This window comes from Oncorhynchus mykiss, chromosome 7, assembly GCF_057628025.1.
Source record: "Oncorhynchus mykiss isolate SJ-2025 chromosome 7, ASM5762802v1, whole genome shotgun sequence".
NCBI lineage: Eukaryota > Metazoa > Chordata > Actinopteri > Salmoniformes > Salmonidae > Oncorhynchus > Oncorhynchus mykiss.
The window spans coordinates 22,888,450-22,905,397 of NC_143028.1; the positions used below are offsets into that span (position 1 = coordinate 22,888,450).

General features: G+C 41.3%; 1 protein-coding gene across 2 annotated transcripts in view; it reads right to left on the minus strand.

Annotated features, from left to right (window-relative positions):
* LOC110527600 (zinc finger protein 385B) overlaps window positions 1-16,948 on the minus strand; it is a 148,878-nt gene that overhangs the window by 72,995 nt on the left and 58,935 nt on the right. The window lies entirely within an intron of this gene.

Genomic DNA, 16,948 nt, shown 5'->3' on the forward strand with positions numbered 1-16,948 from the left:
GGGGGGGGGGGGGGCTCAAAATCAAAAGTAACAGTCAGTATCTGGTGAGGCCACCAGCTGCATTAAGTACTGCAGTGCTTCTCCTCTTCATGGACTGCAGCAGATTTGCCAGTTCTTGCTGTGAGATGTTACCCCACTCTTCCACCAAGGCACCTGCAAGTTCCTGGACATTTCTGGGGGGGAATGGCCCTAGCCCTCACCTTCCAACCCAACAGGTCCCAGACGTGCTCAATGGGATTGAGATCCGGGCTCTTCGCTGGCTATGGCAGAACACTGACATTCCTGTCTTGCAGGAAATCACGCACAGAACAAGCAGTATGGCTGGTGGCATTGTCATGCTGGAGGGTCATGTCAGGATGAGCCTGCAGGAAGGGTACCACATGAGGGAGGAGGATGTCTTTCTTGTAATGCACAGCTTTGAGAATGCCTGCAATGACAACAAGCTCAGTCCGATGATGCTGTGACACACCGCCCCAGACCATGACGGGACCCTCCACCTCCAAATCGATCCCGCTCCAGAGTACAGGCCTCGGTGTAAGCTCATTCCTTTGACGATAAACGCAAACCTGACCATAACCCCTGGTGAGACAAAACCGCGACTCATCAGTGAAGAGCACTTTTTGGCAGCCCAGTCTGGTCCAGCGATGGTGGGTTTGTGCCCATAGGCGACGTTGTTGCCGGTGATGTCTGGTGAGGACCTGCCTTACAACAGGCCTACAAGCCCTGTCCAGCCTCTCAGCCTATTGTGAACAGACTGAGCACGGATGGAGAGATTGTGTGTTCCTGGTGTAACTCGGGCAGTTGTTGTTGCCATCCTGTACCTGTCCCGCAGTTGTGATGTTCAGATGTACCGATCCTGTGCAGGTGTTGTTACACGTGGTCTGTCACTGCGAGGATGATCAGCTATCCGTCCTGTCTCCCTGTAGCGCTATCTTAGGCGTCTCACATTACGGACATGGCATTGCTTTGCCCTGGCGACATCTGCAGTCCTCATACCTCCTTGCAGCATGCCTATGGCACATTCACACAGATGAGCAGGGACCCGGGACATCTTTCTTTTGGTGTTTTTCAGAGTCAGTAGAAAGGCCTCTTTAGTGACCTAAGTTTTCATAACTGTGACCTTAATTGCCTACCGTCTAAGCTTTTAGTGTTTTAACAACCATTGCACAGGTGCATGTTCATTAATTGTTTATGGTTCATTGAACAAGCATGGGAAACAGTGTTTAAACCCTTTACAATGAAGATCTGTGAAGTTATTTGGATTTGACAAATTATCTTTGAACGACAGGGTCCTGAAAAATGAACGTTTCTTTTTTGATGACCTTTTTTCCTTCAAATAAACTAACCTCGTATTACTTCAGGAAGCTAACACGAGTCTTAAGGTCTCCGGCAAGGTTGCCTTCAAAAGTATTCACACCCCTTGATTTTGTCCGTATTTTGTTGCGTTACAGCCTGAATTTAAAATGGATTAAATAGAGCTTTTGTGTCACTGGCCTACACACAATACCTCATAATGTCAAAGTGGAATTAAGTTTTTGAAATGTTTAACAAATCAATAAAAAATGAAAAGCTGAAATGTTTTTTGTCAAGAAGTATTCAACCCCTTTGTTAAGCACCCCTGTGCTTAACAAATCACAGCAACAAATAAGTTGCATGGACTGTGCGAATATAGTGTTTAACATGATCTCATCTCTGTACCCCATGCATACAATTATCTGTAATGTCCCTCAGTCGTGGAGTGAATTTCAAATGACAGATTCAACCACAGAGAGCAGGGAGGTTTTCCAATACCTCGCAAAGGGCACCTATTTGTAGACGGATAAAAAGAAAAGCAGACATTGACGTTATTAATTACATTTTGGATGGGGTATCAATACAGAAAATCACTAAAGATACAGGTGTCCTTCCTAACTCAATTGAGGGAGAGGAAGGAAACAGTTCAGTGTTTTCACCATAAAACAGTTACAGAATTTAATGGATGTGATACGAGAATACTGAGGATGGATCAACAACATTGTAGTTACTCCAAAATACTCCACAGTGAAAATAAGTAAGCCTTTACAGAATACAAATATTCCAAAACATGGATCCGTTTTGCGATATGGCACTAAAGTAAAACTGATAAAAATCCATATTTTTTTTATATTTTTATGTCCTGAATACAAAGCGTTATGTTTGAGTCAAATCCAACATAACACATCACTGAGTACCACAAACATGGTGGAAGCTGCATAATTTTATGGGTATGCCTGTCATTGGCAAGGACTAAGGAGTTTTTTTGGTTAAAAATAAACAGAATGGAGCTAAGCACAGGCAAAATCCTAGAGGAAAACCTGGTTCAGTTCGTTTTTCAACAGACACTGGGAAACAAATTCAGTTATTCAGCAGGAGAATAACCTAAAACACATGGCCAATATACAATGGAGTTGCTTACCAAGACAACATTGAAGTTCCTGTGTGGCCAAGTTACAGATTTGACTTAATTTATGGCAAGACTTGAAAATGACTGTCTAGCAATGATTAATAACCAACTTGACAGAGCTAGAAGAATTTAAAGATGGTGTGCAAAGCTCTTAGAGACTTACAGCTGTAATTGGTGCCAAAGGTGATTCGAACATGTACCGACTACTTATGTAAATGAGATATTTCTGTAATTCTCAGCCATTTCTTCTGTTACTGTAAGTTATTGCTAGTTTACCCACCAGAGGGCATCTTTGAGAAGCATTTGATAGTATTCTGTATTGGCATTACCAGAGAATTTAAAACCTTTCTTGTAATAACATAGTATATGGGATTGATTTTAAGATATTTGGCTTAATTCATTTCATTAATATTATGGTGTTTCCATTCAGAGAAAAACAAAAAAACAAAACCCTAAGGTTTTCCATTAGGATGGAATGGAAAATATGGCACTGTACAACGTGATTGTCGGGAGTAAGCTACAGGATTGGAGGATTCTTCATTAGACAACTTTGTTCCAATATTTCTGTAAATCAGTGATATTTTTTCCCAAAGTAATTCGTTATGGATCCATAACTAAATGAACATCTGCATTTTTCACCCTGCCAGCTCCGATTAGTACTATTGAGCACCATTGCATCAACTCGCCATCCGAACGTTCTATTCCCAGCTTATTGTTCAACATTACAATGCCTGCTTCGGTATTGTTGGAAATGAGACCTGCTCACGTTGTATTATAGTTAAAATGTAAAGAACAAAAATAATATTGGAACTCTGCGGTCTTTCAATTGTTTCCTATGGCGGAAATATTGGCATGTCTGTCTATTTCGCAAAATATCTCACAATGTGTATATTTGGACTATTTTCAAGTTGGAGGCCATTTTAAATCATGAGAATCTCCTCTTTCTAATTACGTAAGCCTGGGCAGCTAGCTCGGTTGTCATCAAATGCTAGCCCGTAAATACTTTTTGCCCTTGGAATGCTGAGCTCTCCCCATTGTTTTCCTATGGAGAGGCATGCCGGTCTATTTCACCAAATACCGGGTGTAACCGGTGTGAAATGGCTAGCTAATTAGCGGGGTGCGTGCTAATAGCGTTTCAATCGGTGACGTCACTCACTCTGAGACCTTCAAGTAGTTGTTCCTCTTGCTCTGCAAGAGCCATGGCCACGGATGTTGTGGAGCGATGGGTAACAATGCTTCGAGGGTGGTTGTTGTCTTTGGGTGCAGAGGGTCCCTGGTTTGAGGGACACTCTGCACCCAAAGGGACCCTCAAACAAGGGACGTAATTATGTAAGTCTGGGCAGCGAGCTCGTTAATAGTCAGAAGTTTTTATGTTCCCCCTACTTTTACGCAGACATAAGCACAGTTGCGAATGTTCGATTCCATTAATTTGCTATGGGCTCGCTCTAGTTTTCCAGTTCAGCCAATGTTCTTAAGCCGTTTTTCATCCTTGGGTGAATTTTGACTTGTTCTATTGTCGTAATAACAGTGTAACATAACGTGTAAGGTAACTTATTTGAAAAGTCATTACTTTATTACATTGAGTAGCAAGCTACCCCTTGGTCGTTAAGAATTTGTTCTTAACTGACTTGCCTAGTTAAATAAAGGTAAAATAATAATAATAATTCACATGCAAATTGTTATATGCTATGGAGGTACATTTGTGTCTTTTTGTCAAGAGCAAAACCTTTATTTTCAATCAAAAATAATTGTTCTGAAGGCAACTTTTTCCCTGACACAAAGGAAGTTAAAGCGGACAAGTCATCTCAGGTCAGCAGCACTGGGCTGTATTGACGTATCCTAAAAATGACATCTGCTGCTTTAGATTGAACAGTTATTGTTTTCATATCTATAAAAAAAATAAGCTGTTTTCTTTACTTTCAGAGAGCGAGCTGATCAAGGGGTCGAAAATGTAGATATTGCCAGATGTTCACTGTCCGAGGAACAGGCCGAGGAAGCTTTATTGCTGGCAAAAGTGTCCATAACCAGGGGTAATTAAACTGTTCTGTGTTCTTTTTCTCCATCTCTGCCTGTCTTGTTGTACATGGAAACTGTTTCACATGCATTAATTAAAAAAAACTTAAGATGTCAGCTGCTAATTTTCAGATTTACACCACATAAACATAGCCATTTTCACAAGACTATGTGTTGCTGTCTATTGCTGCCAAGTCATTATTTCCCTGAGGGTTAGCCTTGCAATTACCAAGTGGTGAGACACATAGCCTTCTATATTTAAATGTTTCAGGTACACTCTGATAGGTGTCTGCGTCACATACAGTATCTTCTATTGACATTATCTTCTATTGTTTGTCCTCGTGTGTCTGTTTTTAAGCATAAAGTACTCTGTAGCCACTTAGTGTGGACACCAGGTGAGACCACACACAACAACAGTCTCTCCTTCACTTCATCCCTCTCCCCCTTCTCCCTAAATCCCCAAGGTTACAGTATATTAGCTGTTTTGGTGAACCCCTCCCACATCTGAACACAGAGGGCACAGCATGATCATAGGTGAGCTCTCTTTATCATGCTCTCTCTATCCATCTGTCATTCGTCTGCAGGTATGTTTTGTTGTGAGAGAGGAAGCCAGTCCCGTCATCGTCACCTCACCCGCTCTTAAGATAACCCTTGGGCCATCTGGGGACCCAAGGCTGGTTAGGAGACACCGCAATTGTGATGAACTGAGAGAATTTCAGGGTAGCACTGTAATGCTGTCTGCCGCTGTTCTTACCTCTTTCCCTTTCTGTCTTCTACACCTCTCTCCCCACCTCGGAGCAGGAGTGGTAAACACTGTTGAAGTGTATAATTGTAATACATACATGCAGACACAGCATCATTCAAATAATTGGGTTTGATACACCTGGTATTGGATATGACTGAAAAATAATGTCTCAGAGATTCATACCTGAATCACACCTTTATTTGCCAAGGAAGAGTACATGATCAGTGAATATATTCAATGTACAGGCTACAATGTGGGAATCTCATGTGTGGTAATATCTACAGTACATTTGTATATAGGACTTGCATCCTTGGCACAATAAAGATATTATATTCTACTCTATCTATATGCAACAGTATAGCTTCCGTCCCTCTCCTTCCCCCTACCTGGGCTCAAACCAGGGACCCTCTGCACACAGACAACAGCCACCCTCGAAGCATCGCTCCACAAAAGCCATGGCTCTTGCAGAGCAAAAGGAACAACTACTTCAATGTCTCAGAGCGAGTGACGTCACCAATAGAAACGCTATTAGCGCGCGCTAACTAGCTAGCCATTTCACATCGATTACACATAGGCTTCATTAATGCCATTCAGACTTGATAGAACAACTATGATAGCTGAGGTTCATAGATTCTGAACTAATATTCATACCAATCTAACGTTTTAGCTCCATACACAGATCGGCTACATACTGTAGCTAGCTACACATCCATAGGCATACAGTTATTTTTAATCCTCCCCCACATAATAAGCAAGTACATAGTTAGCTATATTACTCCATCTGCATTGCAAGGCAAGCTTACACAATTGTACATTCAATATGCCGTAAATGCTTTAGCAAACTAGATTCTTTACATCCACTGTTTCACAAGACGACAGCCTGGTTTGCTGGTTTTCTCAGGAGTCCCAAAAACATTAAACAACACAAATTACAAATTCATTATCCTATCCAGGTTCTCCTTTACCCAAATCCAGATAGCAGATGTTCTGAAAGAGCTGCAAAACCTGGACCCGTACAAATCAGCTGGGCTTGACAATCTGGACCCTCTATTCCTGAAACTATCCGCCGCCATTGTCGCAACCCCTATTACCAGCCTGTTCAACCTCTCTTTCATATCGTCTGAGATCCCCAAGGATTGGAAAGCTGCCGCAGTCATCCCCCTCTTCAAAGGGGGCGACACCCTGGACCCAAACTGTTACAGACCAATATCCATCCTGCCCTGCCTATCTAAGGTCTTCGAAAGCCAAGTCAACAAACAGATCACTGACCATCTTGAATCCCACCGTACCTTCTCCGCTGTGCAATCTGGTTTCCGAGCCGGTCACGGGTGTACCTCAGCCACGCTCAAGGTACTAAACGATATCATAACCGCCATCGATAAAAGACAGTACTGTGCAGCCGTCTTCATAGACCTTGCCAAGGCTTTCGACTCTGTCAATCACCGTATTCTTATTGGCAGACTCAGTAGCCTCGGTTTTTCAGATGACTGCCTTGCCTGGTTCACCAATTACTTTGCAGACAGAGTTCAGTGTGTCAAATCGGAGGGCATGCTGTCCGGTCCTCTGGCAGTCTCTATGGGGGTGCCACAGGGTTCAATTCTCGGGCCGACTCTTTTCTCTGTATATATCAATGATGTTTCTCATGCTGCGGGCGATTCCCTGATCCACCTCTACGCAGACGACACCATTTTATATACTTCCGGCCCGTCCTTGGACACTGTGCTATCTAACCTCCAAACGAGCTTCAATGCCATACAGCACTCCTTCCGTGGCCTCCAACTGCTCTTAAACGCTAGTAAAACCAAATGCATGCTTTTCAACCGTTCGCTGCCTGCACCCGCACGCCTGACCAGCATCACCACCCTGGATGGTTCCGACCTTGAATATGTGGACATCTATAAGTACCTAGGTGTCTGGCTAGACTCTAAACTCTCCTTCCAGACCCATATCAAACATCTCCAATCAAAAATCAAATCAAGAGTCGGCTTTCTATTCCGCAACAAAGCCTCCTTCACTCACGCCGCCAAACTTACCCTAGTAAAACTGACTATCCTACCGATCCTCGACTTCGGCGATGTCATCTACAAAATTGCTTCCAACACTCTACTCAGCAAACTGGATGCAGTTTATCACAGTGCCATCCGTTTTGTCACTAAAGCACCTTATACCACCCACCACTGCGACTTGTATGCTCTAGTCGGCTGGCCCTCGCTACATATTCGTCGCCAGACCCACTGGCTCCAGGTCATCTACAAGTCCATGCTAGGTAAAGCTCCGCCTTATCTCAGTTCACTGGTTACGATGGCAACACCCATCCGTAGCACGCGCTCCAGCAGGTGTATCTCACTGATCATCCCTAAAGCCAACACCTCATTTGGCCGCCTTTCGTTCCAGTTCTCTGCTGCCTGTGATTGGAACAAATTGCAAAAATCGCTGAAGTTGGAGACTTTTATCTCCCTCACCAACTTCAAACATCTGCTATCTGAGCAGCTAACCGATCGCTGCAGCTGTACATAGTCTATTGGTAAATAGCCCACCCATTTTCACCTACCTCATCCCCATACTGTTTTTATTTATTTATTTTTCTGCTCTTTTGCACACCAATATCTCTACCTTTACATAACCATCTGATCATTTATCACTCCAGTGTTAATCTGCATAATTGTAATTATTTGCCTCCCTTCTCATGCCTTTTGCACACAATGTATATATAGACTCCCCTTTTTTCTACTGTGTTATTGACTTGTTAATTGTTTACTCCATGTGTAACTCTGTGTTGTCTGTTCACACTGCTATGCCTTATCTTGGCCAGGTCGCAGTTGCAAATGAGAACTTGTTCTCAACTAGCCTACCTGGTTAAATAAAGGTGAAATAAAAAATAAAATAAAAAAATAACATTAGCTAGCTGGCTAATGTTAACTAGTCAGATAACTTGCTAAATAGCCATTTTCGTAAATTAACTTTTTGTTAATAGCATATGCATAAACGTTTGTCTCTATATTAACTAACATTTTCCTCTCAGTTGCACATGTTTTGCTTGACTCGTTATGACGTTATAACAACTTACATTTGGTTCCACCGTAATGTTTTGTCAGCCATCTTCATCCAGGGACGGGTGGCTCGCGTCAAAATCCGTCATGGTTGAATAGGAAATTACACACTTATTTTTGTGCAGACCTTTCAATCCCTGAATTGAAATGGAAGTGACCCAAACCTACTCCCTCAGTTTGGGACAAAGATGCAACAAAAGAACCCTCGTCTTGCGGCCTTTACATGAGGCCCAAGAGCATCAACTGAGGGTGAAATAGTGAGAAGAGAGAAATACTTCCACTCTCCAGCACACCAAATGTGAGTGCTCACTTGTATTCAGAGTAATATTTGATAATATATAATATAATATTTATACATGCTACTTAGCCTATCCGTTTAGCTGAAGTGGCTTGCTGTACTGAGTTCATACATTTTACGTACTGTATGTACATGATGGTGATCCTTGCGGGGGTTGAACCTACAACCTCGGAATTGCTAGCGCCAAAATCTTACTAGCTTAGCCACACAAGACCACTATGCCAAACCACTATACTTAATCCTGTATAGGTAAACAGCTGACTGGTGGTTAATGACTGATGTATAGTAATACAATAAAACAGAGTAGTTCAGTCTGATTTCAGACCACTTTGGGAGAGTTTCCCTTAAATTGGTGGCAAAGAACAGATTTGTCATTGCCAAGAGCTTTGACATTTTCACTCCAGATTGCATGGTTTGTTCGTGCAGTTCCGAGGGTAGCCTTTGGTTTCCTCTGTCTCCTGACCCAGAGCAGCATTCCAGTTCTTGATACACTCAAACCGGTGCGCATGGTACCTACTACCATATCCTGTTCAAAGGCACTTAAATATTTTGTCTTGTCCTTTCACCCTCTGAATGGCATACACACAATCCATGTCTCAATTGTCTCAAGGCTTAAAAATACTTCTTTAACCTGTCTCCTCCCCTTCATCTACACTGATGGAAGTGGATTTAACAATTGACATCAATAAGGGATTATAGCTTTCACTTGGTTTTAACTGGTCAGTTTATGTCATGGAAAGAGCAGGTGTTCCTAATGTTTTGTACACTCAGTGCAGTTTTTTAAGGTAATACAAAGGCAGAGTGCAGTATCTGCATTTAAAGGGTCATAGGTCAAATCAGTGGTCATGGTTTATATGATAAACATTACTTAATAATAAGATGAGAAATCAGTGCATTTTTCTCTGACAACATATTTACTAGCTAGCTAGAAAAAAATCTGTAAAGCCATTTTTCTCAGTGTCACTGTTAATGGTAATGTGAAGAACAACATGAACTGCACTAAAATCAAATTAGGATATAGCATTAGGCCAATGAGACATTGTCTAATTTCTAAAATTCTCCGGTAGAATGCCCTCGTTTTATTTCTTCACACTCACAACCGTAAGCTATTTTCTGTAATTAGCTCGCCGTTAACTTGTAAATAATGGTCTTGTTGTGAGTTTATTTTCCTTTAATAACAAATACAAATTAGCTAAAGTTAAGACGTTGTCAGCTTTATGTTACGGTCCAAAAGAAAGTGGGGTTCTAGCTAACAAGCTAGAAACTAACCAAAACATTGTTTCGAGAGTTGGTAAAAGTTGACTGGTTCGTTAGATTGACTTACACAAAATACATTTTTACAATAATGGATTTATTCGTGTTAAAATACACCAGTTATGATATGTTGGACTACCAACCCTGATAATTTTTGTGTTTATACTTTTTCATCAAGACAACGACAAGTTGGATGTCGGACGACACTAGAATGTTCATAAGGTCACTGCAACAACTGTCTACAGACATGTCGATAGACATATTATAAACCAGCCTTTAATCTTGAAATCTTTGGTTGTTTAGTACACCACCGTACTCACTCTGTATAGCACATGGCCTCACATGTGAATCCTTAAAGTGATGGGTGGGAATAAGGCTTAAGTGTGTGACGATTATGAATGTGAAGAGCTCTCCAGTAGGTGCACTTGTAAGGACCGACACTGGAGTAGAGAAGTGAAGCAGGTACAGGGAGTCAAACATTTAATTGGAACAGACATGGAACAAGACAGGAACAGCGCCAGCACACGGGTATACAAGGACATATGACAATCAATTTTGAAGCTGGGAACGGAGAGATATAGGGGAGGTAATGACAGAGGTGATTGAGTCCAGGTGAGTGCAATAATCGCTGGTGCGCGTGATGGGGGAAGGCAGGTGTGCGTAATGATGCTGGCAGGAGTGTGTAACGCTGGGGAGCCTGGCGTCCTCGAGCACCAGGGGGGAAGAGCGGGAGCAAGCGTGACAGCAACAAAACATTCAAGGGACATTTTCTCAAAAGTGGGGTAACAAATTTCAACTTTCAAAGCAGAATTACTTTCCCATTGTTCCTCAACTGTAGTGTATGATATACCATTTTGTAGATCTGACTGTACTTTTATACAATGTAAAAAACATAACTTCAAATTTTGCTGCATAAAACAGAATAGAGCCGGTTGGTCACATTTTATCTCATATGATATGGAAGATAGCCTGAGTGCCAGTCTGTTTGTGCCATTATGCCAACTCCTTGTCACTCATTGTCATGACAAAAAGCATGGTTTGACAATGGCAGCAATGGATTTGACAAGAGCAAAAAAACTAATCTGGGACCAGGCTAGAGGGAACCTAAAAATGACAAGAATTGTAAATGCTGGTCAGTTGGTTCTTCAGAGCTGGCAATGTTCGCTAAATAGCCAGTGCGTCATCTATTACAATTAAGTCCTGAGCTCTGTTAAAAAAGACAAACAGCCACCACATTAACACAACCTCATCCTTCCCCAACTATTGGCTGCCACTGGTTAAGTGCAGACACATTGTTCCAATTCGAGGGACATAACCTCAAGTCTTAAATTGCTTTAGAGAAAGCTAAAATCAAAGGTCTAATTATTGTCTTTAGTGACAGTGTTGGAGAGTAGTGATATGTAGTGTAGTTCAACTAGTAATGTAACTACATTTTGCAGTAGCTTGGTGGTAGTTGAACTTAATTCAAATCTAGGTAGTGTTTTCAGTGGTTAATAACTTTTTTTGACATGTAGAGGTGTAGCTAACTACGCGAACTACACACTGCTTTTTTGCTAAAAGAAAATACAATACGGGGGAAGTAAGCAATAAATTACTTTCTATTTTGGCATCAGACCCGCCTAATTTTAACTTGAAACATATTTTTTTGTGTTTAATAGGACAAATTACACATTCTGATAACATTTTACCCTAAAGCGATCTGTCTTGCAATTTGTAGTCTGACATTTCAGATTTACATAATCACTTTTCAAGTGGTTTGGATGTAGTGAGCGCTCTGGACCTGGTTTTCATAAAGGATCTCTCTGTACTAAGCTCCGTTCACCTTTCCCTCGATCCTGACTAGTCTCTCCCAGTCCCTGTTGCTGAAAAACATCCCCTCAGCATGATGCTGCCACCACTATGCTTCACTGTAGGGATGGTGCCAGGTTTCCTCCAGAAGTACAGAGAGATCCTTGATGAAAACCTACCCCAGAGCACTCAGGACCTCAGACACGGGCGAAGGTTCACTTTCCAACAGGACAACGACCTAAGCACAGAGACAAGACAACGCAGGAGTGGCTTTGGGACAAGTCTCTGAATGTCTTTGAGTGGCCCAGCCAGAGCCCGGACTTGAACCTGATCGAACATCTCTGGAGACACCTAAAAAAAGCTGTGCAGCAATGCTCCCCATCCAACCTGACAGAGATTGGTTAAGTGCAGATCTGCAGAGGAGAATGGGGTAAATTCCCCAAATACAGGTGTGCCAAGCTTGTAGCTTCATCCCCAAAGAGACTCGAGTCTGAAATCGCTGCCAAAAGCGCTTTAACAAAGTACGACGTTTGGACACACCTATTCATTCCAGGGTTTTTCTTTATTTGCATTATTTTCTACATTGTCGAATAATAGTGAAGACAACAAAACTAAGAAATAACCTTAGACATTTTTCCTATTTTGTTGCCTTACACCCTGGAATTAAAATAGATTTTGTATAATTTGATTTACACAACATGTCTACCACTTTGAAGATGCAAAATACTTTTTATTATGAAACAAACAAGAAATAAGACATAAAAACAGAAAACTTGAGCGGGCATAACTATTCTTACAATTGTCTCATTCATCCCCCTTCACTCCCCTGTAACTATTCCCCAGGTCGTTGCTGTAAATGATGTGTTCTCAGTCAACTTACCTGGTAAAATAACGGTAAAATAAAATACAAAATAAATTTCATCCCCCTAAAGTCAATACTTTGCAGAGTGACCTATTGCAACAATTGCAGCTGCAAGTCTCTTAGGGTATGTCTCTATAAGCTTGGCACATCTAAAAACTGGGATGTTTGACCATTCTTCAAGGCAAAACTGCTCCAGCTCCTTCACGTTGGATGGGTTCTGCTGGTGTACAGCAATCTTTATGTCATACCACAGATTCTCAATTGGATTGAGGTCTGGGCTTTGACTAGGCCATTCCAAGACATTTAAAATGTTTCCCCTTAAACCACTCAAGTGTTGCTTTAGCAGTATGCTTAGGGTCATTGTCCTACTGGAAGGTGAACCTCCGTCCCAGTCTCAAATCTCTGGAAGACTGAAAAAGGTTTCCCTCACAAATGCCCCTGTATTTAGCGCAATCCATCATTCCTTCAATTCTGACCGGTTTCCCAGTCCCAGCTGATGAAAAACATCCCCAAGACATGATGCTGCCACCACCACGCTTCACTGTGGGGATGATATTCTCAGGGTGATGAGAGGTGTTCGGTTTGTGCCAGACATAGCGTTTTCCTTGATGGCCAAAAAGCTTAATTTTAGTCTCATCTGACCAGAGTACCTTCTTCCATATGTTTTGGGAGTCTCCCACATGCGTTTTGGCGAACACCAAACATGTTTGCTTATTATTTTCTGGCCACTCAGAGTGTAAGGCTTAAACTGGTCCTATGGTCAGAGCTTTGCAGCTTTTTCAGGGTTATCTTTTGTATCTTTGTTGCCTCTCTGATTAATGCCCTCCTTCCCTGGTCTGTGAGTTTTGGCCCTCTCTTGGCAGGTTTATTGTGGTGCCATATTCTTTCCATTTTTTTAATAATGGATTTAAAATGGTGCTCTGTGGAATGTTCAAAGTTTTGGATATTTTTTTATAACCCAACCCTGATCTGTACTTCTCCACAACTTGACCTGTTTGGAGAGCTCCTTGGTCTTCATTGTGCCGCTTGCTTGATGGTTCCCCTTGCTTAGTGGTGTTGCAGACTCTGGGGCCTTCCAGAACAGGTGTATATATATCAAGATCATGTGACAGATCATGTGACTCTTAGTTTGCACACAAGTGGACTTTATTTAACTTATTATGTGAATGCTGAAGGTAATTGGTTGCACCAGATCTTATTTAGGGGCTTCATAGCATAGGAAAGCAACTTTTCCATTTTATTTTTTATAACAAGTAAGTTTTTTCATTTCACTTCACCAATTTGGACTATTTTGTGTATGTCCATTACATGAAAGACAAATAAAAATATATTTAAATTACAGGTTGTCATGCAAACAAATAGGAAAAATGGCAAGGGGGGATTCTTCAAAGTAGCCACCCTTTGCCTTGATGACAGCTTTGCAGACTCTTGACATTAAAATAAGGATCTAACCTAACAAAATGTGGAAAAAGTCAAGGGGTCTGAATACTTTCCGAAGGCTCTGTACTTCCATTCACTTTTTCAACTGGTACCCGTGGACCTTCAGACGGGTCTTCTAAGGACTGTGGGCGTCCTAGAGCAAAACAACCAACATGTACGCATTCGTGAGAGTCTCGCATTTCCACCGAAATATTAGTGTGTAGCTCAAACAGTTCGGGCGCTACAGACAGAAGTTGGCAGCTTGGCTGTACCAACGTCAGACCGAGTCCTAAGATGCTTGTGGGGGTCGTAGAGCAAAATGTGTTCATGAGAGTCTCATCTTTCCATAGAGGGGTCATAATAGTTTGTAGGCCAAACCGTTCGGATGCTACAGACGATTTTGTGAGAAGATTGAAGGTTCCCTTCTGTTAGAAGCACCTGATGCAGGCTGGGTGAAATTAAATTAGGGCTTATCACAAACTTGGGTCCGCATGCCAGGGAGGACTAATTCAATTGCAGAGGCAGATGACCTGGTGGGAGCAGAGGCTAATAAGTAGAGACCTGCCAGTCATAAGGCAGAGTTGGGTTAGAGCAGTGAACAGGGTCACTAAACAGAAAATATGCTCCACTTCCTTAAAAAATGTAAACTTCAGAGCATCTGTGTATAACACTGAGGCTACATTCCACATAATTAAGTCATAATTAAATATTGCTTGCTAATATGGACAAATGCAAAGACAAATCCAACATGTTGGAATAAAATGAAAGGAGAGTGGTGGATCTCAACGTGGAAGATGTTAGTAATTTCTAGTGTGAATGAAACCATAAATACCTGGGATCTCTCTCTACAGCAACGTTTCCCAAACTCGGGTCCTTGGGACCCTAAGGGGTGCAGGTTTAGTTTTTTGCCCTAGCAATACACAGCTGATTCAAATAATTAAAGCTTGATGATGAGTTGATTATTTAAATCAGCTGTATAGTCCTTGGACAAAAACCATAACATGCAAACCTTGGGTTCCCCAGGACCGAGTTTGGGAAATGCTGCTCTACAGAAAAAGAAAGTCCAGATTCCACATGGGAAATAAACAGACAGCCTTCATAAGTCAAAGCCAGTGGCCGAACAATTGGAAAACAGGCTACAGTAATGCTTTTATAAGAAATAGAATCTACCATTGCAATTAGGCCTAACTTAAAGAACACAGGTGGTAGAGAACCAGTCAGTGTGGGTCTGTGAAGTTCACATCTGCTCGAAAACTTTTGGATAATAAAAAAGTAATGGGTTTTTATTCTACTATTATTTCCTAGTATCATTGTTACCAGTCATTGCATTAAACAGTGACAAATACAATGAAAAACATACAGTACATGAAAATGTAAAGAGGCGACGATGCACAATGAATCAAACATGCAGGTAAACCACTGCAGACACCAATCCAGGCACATCTAAGCTGTCGCTAAACGCAAACCCGTCTCCATTTAGCAGCCAATAACACTATTAGTCTCACACACAGTGTATCTCAGCGAAATCGTTCATTTGGATGAATATCAAGGCACTTTATGCCCTTAAAGTCCACTCAAAATGGGAAAAACACAAGACAAAACAGTTGTATGACTCACACTGTAAATGAGATGCTGAATACAGTAGCATACACAATAAGATCGATCAAATGAAATTGCCTTCCATTGCATTCTCTTCACTATTTTGAGACCACATATTACCAGAAGGAATCAACAAAATGCCCAAGATGCACTTTTCATAAGCTGTCATGAAACACAATGTAAAGATATAAAGCATTCATTGAATGCACTGAGCTAACCTTAGAACTTTTTCGAGTTAGGGAGCAGTATTCGGAAGTTCGGATGACTGAGGAGCCCATGTAAACTGCCTGTTACTCAGGCCCAGAAGCTAGGATATGCATATAATTTGTAGTATTGGATAGAAACTACTCTGAAGTTTCTAAAACTGTTCAAATAATGTCTGTGAGTAAAACAGAACTGATATCGCAGGCAAAAACCCAAGGAGAATCGATCCTGAATTTTTTGAGGTGACCATCATTTAAAATGCCTGTCTATGGGAAAATTAAAGGAATACCTCCCAGATTGCAGTTCCTTGGGCTTCCACCAGATGTCAACAGTCTTTAGAAAGAGTTTCAGGCTTGTTTTTTGAAAAATAAGCTAGGATTTGTAGTTTTTCCAGGTGGCTCTCATTTCGACTGTAGTGTTGTGTCGCGCGTGGATGAGGGCGTGCACTTCGTTATTTATCTCCAGTAATGAACATACTATTCTCCGTCTTAAATTTGAGAATTTATTTACATATTAGGGTACCTGAGGATTGATTAGAAACGTTGTTTGACTTGTTTGGACAAAGTTTATTGATAACTTTTGGGATTCCTTTGTATGCATTTTGGATGAGTGGAACAGGTGGATTACTGAATCAAGCGAGCCAACCTCTACTGACTTTTTTGAGATATTAAGAAGGACTTTATTGAACAAAACAACCATTTGTTATGTAGCTGGGACCCTTGGGATTGCAAACAGAGGAAGATCTTCAAAGGTAAGTGATTTATTTTATCACTATTTCTGACTTTTGTGACGCCTCTGTTGGTCTGGAAAATGTTTTTAATGCTTTTGTGTAACACTTGTATTTTCATGAATGTTTAATATTACAATTCTTGTATTTTGAATTTTGCGCTCTGCAATTTCACCGGATGTTGTCGAGATGGGGAGCTAGCGCCCCACCTCACCCAAAGTTAACCAAATGTTAAATTCTGAACAAAGGGGTTTGACAAAGAAAACAAATAGGCAAGCACATGCTCACAGCAATCAATTAATTCCCATCACAAAACAGTGTAAGCTGTGTAAAAAAATCGACTTCAATTTACTGATTTTAATAGTGGCATGTTCTTGTTGTTTCAGCTTTAAGATTTCCATGGAAACAAAGGGCCTGCATAAGGAGAGGAACTTCCTTTAATTTTCTCCTGACAGTGGAACAGGAGCACGTGCGCACACACATACACACAGATCTTAAGTTATGTCCTAGATGGTGGAGACACAACCAATTTAATTACTGCTGCAAAGTTGTAATTAGTAACAAAAC